Here is a 10,991-nt window from a genome sequence, read left to right as displayed (position 1 = left end):
CAAAAAGCCTGCAGTGTAGACGTAGCCCAAGTGAATAGGCATGACCATTATATGACAGAGGGAAAGAAGGTAAAAAAAATTACAAACTTACAATTCAGCTCCATAGAACAGAAGGTGGGGGCGAGGGGGAAAAGCAACAAGGAAGGAGGAAATTGCTTATTGTAAGAGTCAATTAAGTGGCTAATCTGGAGTCACTACAAATATCAAAAGGTGGGGAAAAAACAACAAATGGTCTGGTAGCACTTTATAGACTAACAAAACATGTAGATGGTATCATGAGCTTACTTCAGATGACTGGAGTTATGAGTAGGGGATATGAAAACTCGAAATAAATAGGAGAGGGGAAGGGGAGGGGGGAGAAAAAGAAAAAAGGAAGGGGTGTGTGAGACAGAGCATCATTAAGTTTCTGGAGAATAGGTACTTAAACTAAGCAGATAAAAATCAAAGTCAATAGATAGATGCTAAGACAGGAAGGATACCACTCAGAGAACTGTTAGCACCTTCAGTGGTTATTAAGTAGATAGTGTCCTAGCCAGCCCATATCACAACTGAGTCCATTACCATGTGAATTGAATTTGTGGATGAACTGTGATTCCAGTCCTTCCCTATGTATCTTACTTCACAGGCCAGCTCCATAAACCAGATGCATAGGGAAGGACTGGAATCACAGTTCATCCACAAATTCAATTCACATGGTAATGGACTCAGTTGTGATATGGGCTGGCTAGCACACTACCTATTTAATAGCCACTGAAGGTGCTAACAGCTCTCTGAACATAAAGGATGGGGAGGCTGTCTTTGTAATCTGTAAGATGATTATTATCTCGATTAAGACCCATTCGCAACATGTCAAATTTTAGCATGAATAAAAGTTCTGAGGTCTCCCTCTGTAATCTGGTGTTAAAGTCTCTTTGTTGTAAGATGCATGTTGTCAGGTCTTTAAGAGAATGACCAATTTGATTGAAATGCTGGCTGACAGGTTTTTATGTGTGGAGATTTCTGATGTCTGATCTGTGAGCATTAATTCTTTGGCGAAGTGACTGGCCAGTTTGTCCAATATACATCACAGAGGGGCATTGTTGGCACATAACGGCATATACCACATTGCTGGACATACAGGAATATGAGCCCTTGATCGTATAACTGACACGGTTAGGTCCAGCGATGGTGTCTCCAGAGTAAATATGTGGACAAAGCTGGCAATGGGGTTTGTTGCAAGGGAAAGCTCCAGGGTTAGTTTTATTTTGGTATGCACTGTGGTTGTTAGTGAGAATCTTCCTGAGGTTAGGTGGTTGTCTATAGGAGAGTATAGGTCTGTCATCCAGAGCCTTTTGGAGTGTAGGAGTGTGGGGAAGCACTGGAATAGGTTTCCTAGAGAGGTGATGAATCTCTATCCCACGAGGTTTTTAAGTTCTGGCTTTACAAAACCCTGGCTGGGATGATTTAGTTGGGGTTGGTCCTGCTTTGGGCAGTGGGCCGAACTCAATGACCTCCTGAGGTCTCTTCCAGCCTCATGATTTCATGATTTGATACAGGAGCAGATATAAACACTGAACTTCCTACACTCATTTTTGGGGAGGACTGGGTCTGCAACATCATCTTCAGCTGCTCAGTGAGGCTTACAGCTCCTCTGGGATAGATACAGTAGTGGTTACCACACCAAGTAGACAAGAGAAATCCGAAGGACTGGAGGCTCAACCAAGGAGATTTCATGGAATAGACAGTAGGGACATATGAGAAGAGCCAGGTGGGGGAAAGATGGAGTTACTGAGGTGGATCAGGGGCATAGCCACAGAAACTCTGCCAGTGGCTGAGAGATGGACAAGGCTTAATTGCTTGTATTGTGGGAAGGTGGGCCACATCCAAAGATATTGCCCTTTGAAGAAGTAGACTCATTGAAGGAAGAAATGAAGGAGAAGCAGAGGGCACGAATGCCTAGGAAGCAGGTGCATGTGCAGCACGGCTGTAAATGGAGACAATGAATGATGTGAGTGCTCAAAGGGATACAAACCCACCAGGGCGAGGGTGAAGGAAAGTGGAATGAAATAATGGTGATCACTCATGGAAATCCCCCAGAGGTGTCAGTGCCCATAAAAATGCCCCGATGGGGTTCTAGAACTGTCAGTGAAGAGCCTACAGGAGTAGTTGCTTGTGGACGTGGGCCCCTTGAGGGAGAAGCATGTGGGAATGCAGGACACCAGAAATCTAAAGGGTAATGTGGCCCAGTGATGAGTAAGTTTTAAAAGAAGGGAAGGTTTGTGATAGGCTTAATCCCCATCACCTCTAAGACCAATGAGACTATACTTGAAGATGCTCCACAGTAGGAAGTAAATTAACTGATTGTCTCTAAGGAAGTGAGGCTCGGTGGCCTAAGTACAGGAAAGAGCTCAGTTTGGCAGGAGAGAACTTCTTCTCACTGAGAAAAGCCTGATAGTTTGTGACTGGCTGTGACTAGAGGTACAGGAATGAAAGCAGTTGATCCTGGGGGGTCTTGAACTTGGGTTTGTAAAAATCCAGGGAAGGAGGTAGAACTCCATAATGGGTGGAAAGTCAGGCCAAACCCCACATTATGCAGCACAGAGCATGCCTCCTCCATAGGATTTTTTTGGTGGGCGGAGTTATCTTTAAGTCTCTGTTTTACAGGATATGTGTGTTTCCTGTCTAGCAGATGGACGGGTGTGATAAAGCACTGGGGAGCTCAAAGTGTGTGGAGCTTTTTGTTGACAATAATTTTGATGTTATTCGCAGTAGGCCATTTATTTATGAGACAAGGTTATAACAGGACAAGATTATTCTTTTATCCTTTTTCTTGTTCTGGATTTGCTGGATTTCTGAGGGTATGTCTACACAGCAGGGCTATTTTGGTATACCAGAAATATCCTGCATCTTTTGAATGTTCTCATTATTTCAAGATAGGTCTCAAAATAGTGGATACGCTCTTTCCGTATCCCTGCAACCCTTGTTTCGTGAGGGTTAAAAGATGTTTCGGAATAGTGTTTTATTTCAAAATTTGGCACTGTGTAGACATGCCAAATTTTGAAATACTCTATTTTGAAGTTCAATTGAAATAAGATATGCAATTTGAGAAGCACAAATGGCGTATCTTATTTTGTGTTTTTAGGGAGGGTAGCAGATTACTGATTCAAGTGGTGTTGAATGGGAACCCAAGAAAGACAATTCAAATAGATCTGTACTGCTTATATTCAAATAAGTTTTATCATGGGAATTAGTGCCTGCAATTTACACTGCTATTTTCCTCTCAGCTTGTGACCGAAATTTATTACTTTTAGACCTTATCAGCCAAACCCTTACCATTGAGATTGCTATTTTCTACTGCACAAAGCCCCATTGACTTCAGCATAAGAAAATCTCTAGCAATTTAAAGGCCTGCTTTTGTGTCCTTTACTCATGGTAAGCAACACTTTGTGAAGTAGTCCCACTTCTTAACCTAGGGAAAGAAAGACACTTCTGGTTGATCACAGCTGTCTTTAAAATTGAATTTTATGTTAAGGCAAAGAATTGCCTTAAAAAAATACAGCACCTGTATGTCCTGACAAAAGAATTTAGTGCTGAAGGTGCTAGACTTCCCTAAGCCTGCGTAACAAGGCATGGTCATAAATGGCATTAGGGGAATATTCTTTATCATCCTTATCAATGATGATTAGTGTCTTTTTCAATTAGACTTTTTAAAATACACCTCCTGATCTAAATGGGGCTACTTACAGAGTAAAGTACTATTCATTGTGACTAGGCTTGGAAATACTAGTTTTTTAATCAGTAAATGTTGATTTCACTATACACACATAAACCAATGAAAAAATATGGCCATTGATAATAATCAAAAGCTACAGATAGGCGAACTGAGAAAAATGTGGATTTGAGAACTTATTGGAATTTGATTTAAGGATATTTACTTTGTGCATGTTAACATAGGATGTTACAATTTATGTTTTCATGGTTATGAAGTCTAAAAAATACAATTTAAAAATGCTGAAGGCCTATAATTTTGCATAAGGCTGAGCATTTAAGCTGAAAAAAAGAAAACAATAATCCTTACCCATTGCTATTGTTTGATGATGCTTGTCAAAATGATTACAAATAAATTTAATTCTGACAGGCCTTAATGTGAGTAAGCATGGAAGAGTCTAACCACTTTGCACATATATTCCTAAGAAGATCATGACTACTCACAGTAGGCACTCTTAGCCAGAAGGGCTTGCAGGATCAGATATGTAATCACATAACGTGGGCCTTTGTTACTTTGCTTTTTCAAATTTTCTAGGCTCACCCTGAGGAGTAGATCATGGAGTGACCCATTTATTTAGTCTAAAGATGTGCATGGTGCTTCCTACCATGTGTCATTCCAAAGGGTGACTATTCCCAATTGTGAGTGGGTTTGTATTCTTGAGAGATGTCTTTTCGGGAACAATTGGAAAGCGCAGTCCCAAGCATGTCAGAATAATAGTTCTGCTTGCTTTGCTATTGCGGCTGGGGAGCCTCTTGCTGATAGGCACTGTCCATCTCACTCGTCATTATAATGTTAGTGTGCAGACACCAAGGGGCTTTAATTAATGACTGTGAAGATCTGGTCTTTTATAATTCATGACAGAACTTTAATTAAAATCAAATGCATGGTGGTTGAAATAGCAAAGGATTTAAAGTGCATAATCTTTGATGGGGAAAGTGATTCCCTCTGACCACTAGCATATAGGCTGAATGCAAATGACTTTTAATTAGGCTAGATTCAGAGATGAGAATGTGCTTTTCTTAAAAGCAAAGAGGTCCCTGTTGTCATGCTCTTTGTAAAAGAGGAAAGACTGGGAGCCGTTAGTCATTGGATTCTATTAGTTTCTTTACAGAGTTCACATACAGGTGAAAAGTATGCTAAAAGAAATTTGCACAGGTTTGCTTAGCGCTTATATATTTAGTTAATATTTGTCTAGCATTTGGGTGGCAAAGGCTATTAAAGCACTACAAATGAGCAGCAAGATAAACACCCTTTTACAGGTGGGGAAACTGAGGCACCACACAGTAAAGTTACTGACTGAAGACAATGAAGCCAGGATTACTTAGAACTCCAGTCCAAAGCTAATTAAAATCAGTGGGAGCTTTTGCTTATGTCTCATGAGCACAAACCTTCTTTGCATGCTAGATCCTTAAATTAATAACAACAGATTTTAAACACTCCCACAAATAATCATTCAGGAATTAATGTGAACAAAAGTTCTGAAACGGTCCCTTCAATAGTGCAGCCCTGCTATAAATAAATGACAACATATGCTCTGAGACTCAAATGCTTGCAACAATGTTCATAGTCTGTTAAGTCAAAGTTGGAATACCTCTACTGCTACCATTCTCATCCAGAAGGAGTGAAATTGGTGAGTAATTTAAGGGCTACAGGCTGGCTTGATAATCAATTATGTTTATTTATGGCTATGTTACAAGTAAGCTTCAGCAAATATTGTAACATTACTGTTCCATAGCTCTCTTTCAAATATAGTGAAACCTTTGTTATCCAGCACTCTGTTAACCAGAAAACTTTGTTAACTGGCATTGCCACCAGCCACAATACTGTCACATCTTCAGGAACACAGGCTTGGCTTGATTTACCATGATTGGCTTAACAATTTTTTATTGAACAAGTACTAATCATCTGTAACTCAATATAGAAATGTGAGACCAATTGCCTCACACTACAAAACTACCGATATTAAAAACCTGAGTTTTACTATTATTGTCCACTGGTTTTTCCTAGGTTGAAGGGACCCTCAGATAACCGGAATTTTTAGATACCCGGAATGCTCTAATCCTCGAGCATGCCAGATAACACAGGTTTTACTGTAGTTTTTTCTGGGAGTGTGTTTGTTACAATGCCATTTAATTTGTTCTACTCATTTTCCTCTTGAAATATTAAGTCAAAATAAAGCTCCTATTAGCCAGAAATTCTTAATTTAAGAAACTTCTAAGGGATTTATACTGCTTGCCAATTACTACACTATGTCTATGTCTACACTGCACAGTTATTTTGGAATAAGCTATTCAGGTATGTCTACACTACAGTGTTATTTCGAAATATCTTATTTCAAAATAGTTAATTCGAAATAGCTTATTTCAAAATAACGCGTCTAGACACAAAATGCACTTCGAAATAGCATTTTGCTATTTCAAAATAGCGTGTCCACACTAAGTGGACTCTGAATCGGAGTTAATACTGGCTGGAACCAGTTCCAGCAGGGCACCAGGTCAGGAGTTATTGTGTGGGGCTGCTGCTTGAGGCTAACTGAGGTCTGGGCGTAAAGGACAGCAAAGCATTTGTGAGGGACAGCAAAGCATTTGTGTCTCTGTATGCTCTTATTGCCCTGACTCAGGACACCACAGCACTCTGCAACATGGAGCCAGAGCTGGGCACTCTGGTGCTTCTCGTGGACACGTTGCTATGAGTCTGGCTGCACTTTCTGCAGGCTGCCATCCAGGAGGTCCATCAGGGGGCTGTCAGGATCCAGGAGGCCCTGCAGGAGAGCTTCCATCCTGAGGAGCATTAAGAGCTTCTCTGTGCCCCATTGGGGGCTTGTGCTTGATTCCTCCCTCACATTCTTCCACTTACCCTTCCCTAGCCCCCCTTCCTGATGTCAAATAAAATATACATATTTTCATAAACACAAATTCTTTTTATTTAACAAAACTGGGGGGAGGATGAAACTCTGGTGAGACTGGGGAGAGGAGATGGGAGGAGAGAGGGTGGGAGAAAGGAGGGGGAAACCTGGGAGGAAGGAGCTGGAATGGGGAAGCAAGGGGAATAAGTTGGAGGGGAAGCCCAGGGCTCAGGGGTGGGGGTCTCGCCGGACCAACTTGATTTTCATGCGAACCTGCTCCTGGGTTCGCATATGTTCTTTGGTGGCCAGGCTGGCAGCTATCCTGCCATAGACGGCCATTTCCCTTCATCTAGTGCAGAGATCATGGACGTTGGGGGCATCCCCTCAAACCTGAATAAGGTCCATGATTTCCACCCTGGACCAGGAAGGCGCCCGCCTTGTCCAGGCCCTGGCAGGCTCCTGAAGCTGGCAGACTGCTCCTGGGGAGCGGTGGAGGGCTGGCTGCCAGTGACTTGCTGCCTCATGTTTTGGGGTCCCTGGGTCAGGGGCAGTGACTACTGGCTCTGGGCTGGCAGGCTCAGAGCTGGCACAGGCACTGTGGCCAGAGTCAACCCCTTTAAGTGCTCTGGGAAAGGAGGGAGGGAGAGGAGCAGGGCCGGCTTTAGGAAGTGGGGCACCCAATTCGAACCATTTTGGCGCGCCCCCCAGGATTTTTTGTTGAGCAAAAAAAATTCCACACACACCCAACAAACCACAACCACACACAAATATCACATCAGAAGTAGATCTGATCACAATGTATATCAATATAGTTGAACATTTTCCAAAAAATGCCATCCTTTATTATGCAAAATTTTACACAAAATTAAATCAGTTGCCTTGAGTGTAGGTCAAATATTTTCAGTTGCAAACTATCCAATTTTTTCAATAAAGTTTAAAGTTTGATTTTTAAAAAGTTACCAGAGAGCGTTGCAGTTTTCTGTTACATTGATTTACTTTTTAAATAGCAAAAATTGAGTCTTTGTAAAGAAAGTGTCAGTTCTGTGGTCAAATTCCAGTCCTTAGTGATTTCAGCACCAATGATTTCACTAGATAATATGGTACCTCACCACCGTTGCCTCCTTTGCCCTTCAACACACTGCCTGCATGTTGAGTCCAACGTCAGTCTACACAAGATTTTATCAATGATTTTTGCTCAAGTGATCACTGAGACAAGACAAGGACTCTCAATTGATTTGAGTCAGCTCTGCCTTTAAACACTGGGGCTGTGTCTACATTGGCATCCCTTTCTAGAAAAGGGATGCTAATGAGACGAGTTGGAATTGCAAATCCGCGGGGGATTTAAATATCCCCCGCAGCATTTGCATTTACATGGCTGCCGCTTTTTTCCGGCTTAGGGATAAGCCGGAGAAAAGCGCTAGTCTAGACACGATTCTCCGGAAAATAAGCCCTTTTCCTTTCAAGTAGGAATAAGAAATCCTCCGGAAAAGGGCTTATTTTCTGGAGAATCGCGTCTAGACTGGCGCTTTTCTCCGGCTTATCCCCATTTAATCATACAATATGGATGACAACATTTCATTCTCCTAGCTCCAAGTCTTAAGTGAATTTCAACCCAAAAGAGCCAAAATTGATCACCTTGACACAGCTTTTTCCTATAGTTGATTAACAGATGGCAGTAGATAGCTCATTCAGACCACTGGCTGATGATAGTTAGTCACCTTGACCAGTCATTAACCATAGTTATGGACTCACCCTACTCTCCATTGTCTCTATGATTCTCTGATGACCTGTGACAAAAAAGGAGGGTGGAAAGGGAAATTGAAGGGAGAGACCTCTCTAAATTTACCAATCAAAGAGCAGTATTGTCAACCCAAAAATCACAAGGTTTGCCTACACAAAGTTATGAGAATGGTCTACAAAGCATAAGATTTTTTAAAAATAAAACATGTTGGATTTTTATTGGCCTTTTGTTTCTTGAGTATTTAGGGTTCATGTTTTAAAGCTTTCCTTTTTAGCTGTAAGGCCCAGAAATATAGAGAACTTTTTTTAAATGAAAGCTGAGATTCCTAATCAATTGACTCCAGGGGACTTTAGAAAAACACCAAATGTTTTGAGACTCATGGTAAAACCATGGAGGAATTCTTGTGAGCCCATGCTTTGCCCACAGTATAAATAAAAAAAACCAATATCTTCTCCACAAAACATCCTAATGAGATACTGCAAATGGTGAACTGAATTCAACAGCTCCTAATATGAACAAGTATCAACCTAGTTTTTCAGGAATCATACATGACAATATGAAATCTTTCCACTCTCAAGTCAGCATATTCACAAAGCACCAATAATTTTGATCCTTGCATTTATTGGATAGTGAAAGAGAAAGGAGGGGAATTAGTGTAGATAAATGTTCAAATAAAAAAAAAAAGCCTGAAGGAAGTAGGACTGGGCTCCTTCATCTCACGTTCATAACTGACTAGGACACTTATGACCAGATTTTCAAAGGTGTGTAAAGATCAGATCGATATCTTTGAAGATCCGAGTTGGCAACTGTCTCTTTAGGAGCTTAATTACCTTTGAAAATCTGAGCTTAGATTTCCAAGTCCAATTTTCAAAAATGACTTTAGTCACTCAAGTGCTTTTGAAAATTTTAACTGGGGGCCTAAAGAGACAAAAATAGACAAAAGGCAGGAGATATGATATTCCTTTAAAAAATTTGTGACATCTATTTTTAACTAAATTTTATATTATTTTTCTCCCAGGGGCAACTGACCCCTCAGCCCCCACACTATGCCACTGCCCCTCCTCCTGCATTTCTATCCTCTTATGCATGTGCAAGATCTGTGAGAGCTGTCCCATGACTCTGCAGTTAGTGTCTGTGGCGCCTGCTTCTGGGTGGTGTCTCAATGCTGCCACATTCACCTCCAAAGAGGGGGCTTCCCAAAGCGGGCCCTTGCTGCTGATGCCCAAGGCATCCACAGGTCCAGGTCTCCTTTCAATGGGCCCACTTCCCAGGGCTCATTGATCTTGGATCTGGCTTCCATCCCCTCTCCAACCCCCATCAGAATTACTGTGCCCTGCTGGCTTAGGAAAAGAATAAACGGGAGGATTGGAAATCAACCCACCCAGTCTCACATTCCCTAGGCAGGGAATGAGCCATCTACATTAGGCCCCAGCTGGAGTATCATGTCCAGTTCTGGGCGCCACATTTCAGGAAATGTGAAGAAACTAGAGAAAGTCCAGAGAAGATCGACACAAATGATGCAAGGTCTAGAGAACACGAGATATGAGGCAAGGCTGAAGAAATTGGCTTTGTTTACCTTGGAAAAGAGAAGACCAAAAAGGGACTTGAGAGCAGCTTTCAAGTATCTAAGGGTATGTCTACAGTACCCCCCTAGTTCGAACTAGGGGGGGTAATGTAGTCATACGGAGTTGCAAATGAAGCCCGGGATTTGAATTTCCCGGGCTTCATTTGCATAAAGCCTGCCAGCGCCATATTTAAATGCCGGGTTGGTCGGACCCCGTGCCGCGCGGCTACACGCGGTATGGACTAGCTAGTTCGGATTAGGCTTCCTAATACGAACTAGCTGTACGAGTGGAACAAGGTGTACAGCTAGTTCATATTAGGAAGCCTAATCCGAACTAGCTAGTCCATACCGCGTGTAGCCACGCGGCACGGGGTCCGACCAACCCGGCATAGTGACTCCAAACCGCGTGTGCCGCCGCCACCACCTTTTCAGTTTCTAAATCCCGGGCATGACATCACATCATGCCCAGGCGTCTCCTGTTTATCTGCATGGCGGCGGCAGCAGCCAGCAACGTGTGCAGGTAAGGGCAGGGAGCCCAGCCCGCTGAGCCGAGGGAGCCAAGTTCTCGGTGCAGGGCGCAGGGCCCCCTTAGGTGCAGAGCCTGATTCGGCCGAATTGGTTTAAGGCTGGCCCTGGAGAGGAGTGTTCTCGATTGAGGCTGGAGTGGCCACCAGGGCACCCTAGGAAGGCTGGAGGCCCCCTATTTCGATATAAGTGTCTACACAGCACTTATTTCAAAATAGCTATTTCAAATTTGGCATTATTCCTCATAGAACGAGGTTTACCAAATTCAAAATAAGTGCTCCACTATTTCGAATTAATTACAAAATAGCAGTTTGGCTGTGTAGATGCTAGTAAAGTTATTTCAAAATAACGACTGTTATTTCGAAATAACTTTGCTGTGAAGTCATACCCTTCCAGAATAGTTATTCTGAAATAGCTTATTTCGAAATAGCACGTCTACATTGCAGGGAAGCCTTAAAATTAATCTGAGGCAGGCTTCCCTAATGTAGACATGCTATCTTGATTTAAAGCCCCAGGAATAAATTAAAATGGCCCTAGTGAGGGGCTATTTCGAAATAGCAGAAGTAGA

Source organism: Pelodiscus sinensis, chromosome 12 (assembly GCF_049634645.1).
Source record: "Pelodiscus sinensis isolate JC-2024 chromosome 12, ASM4963464v1, whole genome shotgun sequence".
Lineage (NCBI taxonomy): Eukaryota > Metazoa > Chordata > Testudines > Trionychidae > Pelodiscus > Pelodiscus sinensis.
The sequence above is the reverse complement of the archived record's forward strand: the minus strand, read 5'-3'. Positions refer to the sequence as shown.